The sequence below is a fragment of the Branchiostoma floridae genome, chromosome 8, assembly GCF_000003815.2.
Source record: "Branchiostoma floridae strain S238N-H82 chromosome 8, Bfl_VNyyK, whole genome shotgun sequence".
In the NCBI taxonomy this organism is placed as follows: Eukaryota; Metazoa; Chordata; class Leptocardii; order Amphioxiformes; family Branchiostomatidae; genus Branchiostoma; species Branchiostoma floridae.
Genome location: NC_049986.1, coordinates 3,499,773 through 3,510,451, shown reverse-complemented (window position 1 = coordinate 3,510,451; position 10,679 = coordinate 3,499,773).

Genomic DNA, 10,679 nt, shown 5'->3' with positions numbered 1-10,679 from the left:
TTGTGTTGTAGCCTAATAATTGTACTTGTACAAGTGACACTTGCGAGGTACCCAGGACTGTAGTTGTAGTTGTCTTTTTTTGCGCTATATCATTATTTTTGCACTCTGCATTGATGTCATCCATAAAATGTACTTGCTGTGGCCTTAGAGTGATCTTCACAACGTCGTTTTTCTTAGAGGGGAGCTCATCCAGACACGACCTGATGGGGTCATACAAGGGTGAAAGTGTCCTAAGAGACCCCTGCCCAAGTCCAGACCGGAAAGATAGGCGGGAATCTGATCATCTGCTAGGTTAATCCAGTATTAAAAGAATCTTTAAGAAATGTACACTCCCCCCCCCCCCCATTTGCCCTAGAAAAATTATGCCGGAATTGTGTAGGTCTGTGTAACACAAATGCTCTACAAATGTATGGTACCCCTAAATATATTTCTAGTGTATTTCATAAGTGGGAACTCCCCGGGTATATTATTTTTGTTACCGTCAAATCTGCCGTTGCCATGGCAACGACCCCGAAGACAGTGGCCGATAGCCCGCTCACCACCACCCCCTTTGAACCTAACAATGCTAAACATGGGCACAAATCACTCAGAAAGTTAGAATTTGGGCTGTCAATCTCTATTTTAGGACAAACACTCAACCAGAATAGTACATTTGTCGAGATTTGTCCCGGTTTCTGTGGGTGGGATTTTCCTGCCATTTATCACTCGTGTCAAAAGGAGGTCAGTTTACTTTCACTTTTCCCGGATCAAAACGAAACGCGACCGCCCCTAGTGTAATTTTACACTGATTGACCATGCCCAAGAGGTCTGACTTGTCAAGCCTGATCCTGAGAAGTTCTGCAAACATTCCTTTAATTTCATGGTCTAAATGGGACCATGTGAGCCGCACAGAACGTCAAATTGTCAGGACGTCATTGCTTCCGACACATTATCAGGGTAAATGTTGTCAACACTTGTACTACCTTTACCTGGCTGTGTTGTCTTTCCATTTCTATAGCAAAATTTGGCTGCTAGAAGTGTGCATATGTTAATTTCAGACGGCCTATCAATACATTTTGCGACAGCAAGAGTAAAAAAAAACACTGTTTGAACACGACTTGCTCAGAGACAACTTTTAGGCGTTTTCAAACAGGATTAAATGAGGAAACAAGTGAGAATTGGTACAAAGTAAAATATACAACAGAAACGCTTGTGAAGACCTTATTGTATGCAGTTTATCAGTGGGACCACGGCGTTTCCTTGAGTAAAAGCGGGACATGAATAATTAACATGTCCTGTCTTGAACGAAAACAGAGTCCGCCAGGGGTCGCACTCCTTCGAAATGTGGGACTTCGGAGCAGACCCATGTTTAGAAGGAGACGTCTCGTCTTTAGAATAAGACGTCACGTCTTTAGAATGGGGGCTTCTGCGCAAGAATGAGGTCCGCAAGGCGTCGCTACTTGATGGTAGTCACATGAATAAAGGGGGACATACGTTGATGTGTGACGACTAGAAGTGTGACATGTTTGAGGTCGCACGTAAAAGACGTCACGTATCTTTGAATTAAACACAGGACCATGTCACGTGTGACATCTGTAAAAGACGTCACGTACCTTATTTCACACGTTAAAGACGTCACGTACTTTGTGTCACACGTGACGTGAATTAAACACGGATCTGTGGAAACACGTCACTAAATCGTTAACTAAGTTATTGATAAAGAGACGTCACGTATCTTGCACGTAGCCTGTGACGTGGTTGTAATAGGTCGGACGTCACGTATTTTACGTCCCATGTGACGTGAATTTAGTCCCATGTGACGTGAATTTAGGAAAAACGTCACGTATATAGCTCCCATATTTTTGAAACAAATGTATTGCCATAGCACGTAAGTGTGACGTTTCTGTAATACGTCGGACGTCACGTATTTTACGTCCCATGTGACGCGAATTTAGGAAAAACGTCACGTATATAGCTTCCGTATTTTTGAAATTTGAAAGGCCGTTTCAAAAATACGAACGCTATATACGTGGCATTTGCCCTAAATGTACGTCACGGGTGACGTAAATACGTGACGTCTAACCTATTGCGAACATGTCACACTTAAGTGCGGCATATGTGACATCCTTCTATCAATAACTTAGTTACCAATCAATGACTACGAATTAAGTGGGAGGTGACTTGTCCACGTCCCACTTTTAAATCACGTCACGTGCGGCACGAAGACGTTAGAGTTTTATATTTCTAACGTGTAATTTTGTGAATGATGGACATTACCATGCACGAATTAAGTAAATTTATAAGTCATTTGACTAATATCTACAAAAGCTCATGGAGGTATGAGGTCGCCAAACTCTCCCATCTGAAAGGTTTGTCGAAGGTCATGATAAATCTATAATTAATCCAAATAATAAAGAAACAGAGTCAATGGAATAGCACGTATTAACGACCACAGCAAATGTATAAAGACTAATATAATATACTATTCTTTTGAAAGAACGCTCTCAGTAGCCCTAAGCTTCTTGCCATTTTAGAATCAGCTTTAATATGATATTTTTGGGAATGTCTTTTTTTCACATTGAAGCCATGATTGAAATGTTTCACAAATTTCATATTTAAGTTTAATGTATCATCAACTATAATTGTTGAAATGATGCTCCATACTCATTTTGAAAACATACTCTAAACCAGAGTTCCACGAACACATACCTTTGCCAAATAAACCAGGTTTGTTATGTAGAATGATGTCTGCAGACAAATGCGTTACTCATTTCATTTTCTTTATAATTATATGCTTGGAGTTGGTTTATAAAATTTCGGCATTCATTATGCAAATTAGATCCCAAGTTACAATTAATTGATATCAAATTGTATCAAGCATTACTTAAGCTATCAGCATACCAAAAATCATGATGATCCTTTGATCCATTCTCTTTCAAAGTCTTTAAATACACCTCTTACTCTCTTCCCTCTTTCTCAGTTACATATGTGACAACTTTGATTAAAGGACTATAATGGAATGCAGTGGATTTATTAACTTTTCCTAATCAATTATGCAAATTACCTGTTTTTTTGCATAATAAGTATCACATTATATAAGTCTTCACTTGGGCTATCTACATGCCAAAAATCATGACGATCCGTCAACACGTTCATATTTTCTCATTAATTATGCAAATGAGATCATTATTTGCATGATAAATATGTATTGACATTTCTCTCTTTCTCAGCTACATATGTGACAAGTTTTAAAGTCCTATCATGGAATGTAGTGAATTTATAAAATATCCTCATTAATTATGCAAATTAGCTGTTGATTTGCATAATTGGTATCTCATTATGTAGGTCTTCACTTACGCTACCTACATACCAAAAACATGATGATCCGTCAACATGTTCATATTTTCTCATTAATTATGCAAATGAGGTCATCATTTGCATAATTGATATCTATCGACATTTCTCTCCTTCCCAGCTACATATGTGACAAGTTTGAAAGTCCTATCATGGAATGCAGTGGATTTATGAATTTTCCTCATTAATTATGCAAATTAGCTGTTGGTTTGCATAATTAGTATACCATTATGTAAGTCATCACTCATTCTATCTACATACCAAAAATCATGACGATCCGTCAACACGTTGTAGAGTTATTCTCTTCCAAAGTTTGAAAGGAAACCGGCGCCTGCAGTTCCAAAAAAGCCGCTAGGAGGCCCAAACTCACAGCACTTACTCTCTGCCTTGAGGACTATCTACCACTCAAAAATCATGACCACAGCATGTCCAGAACACGAGATATAAAAAAATTGAGTTTCCGCTGCAGTACCTTAGCAAGCCGCTAGGGGGCCCATTATCGAACTTGACCTTCGTTTTCCCGACCCCTACTTACCTACCAAATATCATCAGGATCCATCCAAGGCTTCTCGAGTTATGCTGTTAACACACAGACACACACACAGACACACACACAGACTCACAAGCCCAAAACATAACCTTAGCCATTCTGGCAAAGGTAATGATAGTTTGTTTCGTCATTTCATAACGTTGGGCTTTTCGAGCTGTCTTTATATTTGACTATTTATTTTTGTTCTTCCCGCTACAATTTAGATCCCCGATCATTTCTAAAGTCAGACTCGGCCACTCTAGCCTGGTCTTTCGACGGCAAGATATTCGTCAAGACTCCCTAAAATGAGCAGTGACTTCTGCCTGCGTCCGTCGACATGGATGTGTACGGGGTCCCCAAGTAAAGTCTTTAACTTAGCACCTACGGACTGCGTTCTATCGTCAGTCACTTGAAAACAAACTCTAGCATGAGTATATTATACGTTTGTGACCATTCTGTTATAGGTGGAAGATTGTCTGTTAAGGTTCCCAAAGCCAACGCTTATAAAAAAACACTTTATGACTTTGCGAACATTGACAATAAAGAACTTAACTCCAGGATTCTTGAAGTAGACTTGAATTACATCATATTGGAATGCATTTCAGACGTAAATGCCTCAGCTGAGGTTTTTATAACAACTCTCACACATTTAATAAAGGAGCCTGAATAAAGATGTAAAGATCCTCAAGCTACTTTAATGATTGATTAAGACATACCAATGATGGAAAGATGTTTCAATAGTTGTAAACATTTTGTTTCGTGGCGTTCTTATCTTGACTTTGAGAAGTATTGTTGTGCTTTTCAAGGACGTACACTTTTTCCGTATTGTTTGAAACCCTTTTATTAAGTATGATTCAACATACATTCATTGCAATTTCTGTCTCACTGTTTTTTTAGTCTGATCAGCTTGAACTAATATCAGAACTATTATAGTAACTTCATATTGCTGACTATTCTGTTTATTCGTATCATGGTAGTTTTATACAATTTCATTGAATCATTTTTTTTTTTTTCCAAACTCATGCACTAGGTTTGTACTATTGATTTTATCAATAAAAACTTCAGAACACTGTTATGCTTACACCAGAAATGATAAACGCCAAATTGTATTGGAGACAGAACTTCATTCACCCCTAGAAAAGGTGACATATGCTGATAATTGAATGAATGAAATACCTTTATTGAGCATTTGTGCTAAAACAAGTATAGGTCGTAGCGATCAGGCACAACTTGATATAAGAAAAGTCGTATATTTCTACATCTACAGAGACTACTACATGCAAGTATGATAGATTCAATTTCTTCTCACTTGTTAAGACAGTTGTAAACATAAGGGAAGATGTAATTATTAATACATGGTTTATCTAGTTGCATACGTGGAATATGAATTTTTTCTTACTTTTTAAATAAAGGAAATCATGGAACATATCTTGCATGAAATCGAAGAGGACGTTTCTTTCCTTGGTGTATAAAGTACAGATAATTATCGAGCAATTCTTACAACGCGGTATGTAAATGTAACTAAAAGACGTTCCGAAGAAAAAGTCTTGACATTCATCTATGATGGCAGGTTTATTCAAGTATAAGCAAAAAGGAATGAACTGATATGTGGCTCGTTCTCATTTAAATGTCGAAATGCTGTCACCTGACTTTACGCCTTGATATGGAGCAAATTATAGACAACATCACTGGTTCCTTCATTTTTCCACAACTCCTGTAATGTTTTACAAAAGATGCACAACAACATTCGTATTGGTTGATGGCTTAGAAGATTATTATAGTCACGGTTGGGATTTCACCCCCCTAAAAAATGGCTTTCGTCTGATAAGAAACGAAGAATTCAAATAGTAGCCAAAAATGTAACAATCCAGTTCCCAGAATGGTTGTTCGGTAGGTGAAACCAGTTGACCAGGCCCTCTGACCGATCACGTCAGATCGCTACCGATCACGTCAGATCGCTACTGTCACTGATCTTGGAGGCTGTTTGAGGTGGTTTATGCCTGTCGCCAGATTCGGTTACAAGCGTTACCATAATGAGTGCGATGGTTGCCACGGTAATATTATCCACGTATAAGACTAGAAATGACCGTTTTTGTGACGCTGTACAGTTTTTCTGGTTTTCTAAAGAAACAAGAAAGGGCTGTTCACTGTCATTTGTATCCCACCTTGCTTAACAAAATGTTGTACAGAAATGACTGTAACAAACGTTACCGTTGCTCACAGACAGTTTGCTTCATACATCGTACTTTTTCGTTCCTTTTAGCACTGTTTCGAAAGTACGAAAAGGAAAGTACCAAAAGTGCGAAAAGGAACTCTGATTGGCTGATTTCCATTAAGCTCATTAATGTTTATAAGCAGGGCAGTCAGTAACTGATCTGAGTGCACCAGACAGCAGAGGTGACCACAAAGAGTTTTGACACGACTGTGGTTCCTCTGAGTAGGAGAATGCAGTAGTAGAACTTAGTAAGAAAACGTCTAATGTGAGTAATAAAAAGGAGTACCAGAAGCTACTATTGTCTCGGGAGTGTGGCTAAGTGGTGCCTCCTTTACTAAAGCGTTTCTAAGAAACCTCACACGACGTGGAAAGATGGTTACAGTGCCGTCATGTGGATTAGTCACATGGCCAGTCACATCCGGTCCCATGGCCAGACCCCACGGGTCTGTAATGTTCGCGACAGTACGGACAAACTTCCCGTGGCCTGTGAACATGTCTACCCTGTTGTTTCCACTGTTTGCCACGATGATATCACCAGAGGGGTCCATCAAAATATCTCTGGGGGATTTCAGTGGGCCCTTATGGAGTCCCAAATGTCCAAAGTGACTGTACTTTTGAATACTTTTGTAGTCCGTCAGCAGGATATTTCCTTCGTTGTCAGATATAACTCCTTTGATTCCCACGATACGCTCTTCATCTAATGCTTGAAAACTCCGAACGAGAGAGCCATTCGGTTGAAAAATCATTATTGCATGTCCCTCTCCCACGATAACGTTGTTGTTGTGCACGTCTATAGCAATGTGGGGGTGGGAATTCTGATTCATGAAGCGTTTATTAAACTTCTGTATAGGCAGTCCGTCCGTACTGTACTGCACGACATAAGCATCAGTATTGTATAAGGCTCTACTGCCCACTACCCAGAGATATCCAGGTTTCACATCAACAGCAACACCGAAATGATACAGTCTCCTATTTTCACCCGGCACTACCGTTGGGAAGAGGTATGTCTCATTATTAACAGGCCAGTTTCAAATGCCTATCAGCTGGTACAAACACTTCATTGGTTTCTCTAAAATTTCCAGGTGATTTTCCTTCCCACCAAAGGCGATCTTCTTCATATTTCTTCATCTCTCCTGATTTTCTACAAGGATTAGGTAGCACTTGTTGTTTTCTTTGTACTTCTTTCGTCTTTTAAATCACCATTCTTCAAATTTCAACTTTCAAATCAGCATCAAAGTTATCAAATATCTAATTTCAATTTAAAGAAGTCCTATATAATGCCTACTAGTCTCGCGTTCATAATAAAGCATTCAACATTGTGCTCCAAGTACCATTTAATTCAATCAAGTAAGCTGGTAAGGTTCTCAGACAACTTTGTAATGATGCTTAGCGTGATGTGTAATGCAAAACTGTGTTTGAGAGTTGGTAGGATGAAAGAAGAAGAAGAACTTAATTGCACGACAACTGTAGATGATACAGTGTTTGGCAACTTGTACATACAATACACACAGAACAGTTTAACTACTAGTACATGAGTTCTAAGTGACTAATCTATTTTACACATGGTGTATAATATTTACAATTAGGCTAGCATTATGTGCTGGTTCATGATATTATAATATTGTCTCGTTTTTTAAATGAGTTATATATAAATTGACCGACATAGGCAGATATATCAGCAGGACATGATAATAACATATTAAACATTTCTGTCTTGGTAGGTGGTAACATTGTATCAGATTTGCATTTAATAGACTGTAACATTTTTTGTCTCTCTCTATCATAAGTTGGACAATCCATTATAAAGTGGGATTCATTTTCAATATTATCATGGCATGTTGGACACAGTCTCTCACTGGCTGGTGTGTTGTGATGTCTACCCTTTTCGATTTGTAGGGAGTGGGCACTAATTCTTAGTTTCGTAATGATATTTCTAAAGGATTTGTTTTGAACAGTTAAAAGGTAATTTTCAAGACAGAAATCTTTTTTGATTTTGCAATAAGTACTAAGTTTGCTTAGACTTCTTATTTCTTGTCTCCAGCCAGATAGAAATGTGTCTATCAGGCGGTTTTTGAATAAACTTCCAAACTGATTGGCATTCACGGCAGGGTTGAGCCAAACAGTTTGGAAGCCGTGTCTACATAGCATGTCTTGTACATGGACAGCCCAGTCTTGTTGTAGCTGAACAGAAGTATTGTAAGCTTTTTTTACGAGTCTGTCATTTGGAAGACTATGTAATCTAAGCCAGTATTTTATCAACTGTGTTTGTGAATCAATGTATAAAGGAAAAACTCCAAGCTCACCCCTGACCTTAATAGAGCTTTTGGGAACGCCGAGAGTAATTTTGCAATAGTTCAATAGTACAAACTCTAAATCCGCAATTTGAAATGATGGTTGGATGTGACATGCTACTCTGAGGTTTCTGCCTGTAATATCAGACAGATGGTGTCAATTCCCCTGATTATTCCAATCCGATTTTTTTCGCCCTATAACTCTGTTGGCTTAAGGCGGCCCATGGCCTGGAATAAAGTAGTATTCTATACATCGATCGTAACTTTTGATTGGTCGGTCGCACTACGATGAAACTTTTTAGTACTACTTTAAACACATTGAATACTTGTGATTTTTTTTTCTACACACCGGATTTTGGGTTAGAAATAAACATTTTGGTTAAAAAAAGTGTTGTTTATTTCATTAGTCTAGTCCCTGCTGGAAATAAGACTTTCAATTATGAAATTCTAAAGGATGAAAGCCAACCTTAAACTTTTCATTTTTATCCGAGGGTATTTTGTTTTAAATTAGGATATATTGTTTTTTGGGGTGCCAAAAACATCAGAAACGACCTTTTTTTTTAAATTTTTCATTGAAAATGCACCATAGTCAAAAACATTAAATGATTACACAAAATAACCTCGGACAATTTTGATACGAAAGGGATAATAGGTAAAGCTTGAGTACAAAAAAGATCAGTACTCTCATTTTGAGCTGGGACTAAAGCCGTAAATGTCATAACTTGACCGCATATACACCCACCAAGGATAAAGGGTCTTTACGGTGCCTGTTAACGTTGAAAAGTCGCAAATAACCACAGGTTCGAACGCGCGTTCGGTTCGAATTACGTAATGGAACATCATGGAACACGTGCTCGAATTCGGCGGGACAAGGGAACACGCGCCCGAACTCGGACACAAATCGAGCGTGCCTGGGCCGTCTTAGCTCAACAGAGAACTTGTCTTCGCTACGTCTAGTATATAAAGCACACATGGGAGCAGACGAACGCTAAGTTGCAGACAATTCTTTATTCCTATGAAAACAGCACGGTTTTTTAATCAGTCGCGTGGAGATGCTGACGTCTTCGTCGCCTATATATAGCTAGCAGCAATATCTCTTCTCCCTAAAGCGTTGCCTTCGTGTAAACATGTCTACATTAATATGCATTTCAGAAATTTCTTTTCTGTCTATTTACATTTGTAGAAGAAAATAGTACAGCAAAACAAAATGAATTTCCAGTATGCTTGCTTAAAGAGATGAAATAGAACTTCTTGGTCGAATATTAAACAGTAGAAACAACGCTTTTTGTGAAATGTTACTTTTTCCGTAGTCTGACACTTGTAATCTCATCCGCAGACAAAAAGTAATCATCATACCGACTTTGCCCCCAACGCCAACAAAAACTAATCTATCATAGCATATTTTTTTTGGGGGGGGGGACGTTTAGTTATATGATAGAATATCGCCTTGTTGAGTAAGAACCGCCTGGCTATTGATATACCTTCAAACCTGTGCAAGTGCCACCTCTACATAAGGACCACCTGGTCATTTAAATACAGTCATTAGTGGCAAAAGTCTATAAAAATACGACCTATCCATTATTATGCAAAGTCAAACCTGCAGAAGCGACCAACGCTACAAAAGGAAAGTTTTTTTTCACAAAGTCAAGCATATACAAGTGACCAATTCTACACAAGGGCCACCTGAACACTTTAGTCAAACCTGTACTACTGGTCATTTCTACATAAGGATCATCTGGTCATTGATGTACAGTCAAACCTGACAAGTGACCACCTCTACATAAGGACCACCTGGCCATTGATGTACAGTCAAACCTGTACTAGTGATCACCTCTTCATAAAGACCTCCTGGCCATTAATACACAAACCTGTACAAGTGATCACTTCTACATAAGGATCACCTATCAATTAATACGCACTGGAACCTGTACTAGTGATCACCTCTACATAAAGACCTCCAGGCCATCAATACACAAACATATACCAGTGATCACTTCTACATAAGGACCACCTGGCCATTGATGTACAGTCAATCCTATTCAAACGACCACATCTGAAAACAGCCACCTGACCATTAATTGATATGCAGTAAAACCTATACAAGAGACATGTTCTCCATAAGCCTTCACTTTCACAATAAATCAGGGTCAGAAAAAGAGCGAAAGAGCGAAATGTCAATGAGCCTCAACTTTGGAGACAAGTGGAGCTACGTGTATTTTTTTGGTCTCAGTAGTAGAACTAGTAAAGATAACGTCTAATGTTAGTAATAGAAAGGAGTACCAGAAGCTACTATTGTCCCTGGAGTGTGGCA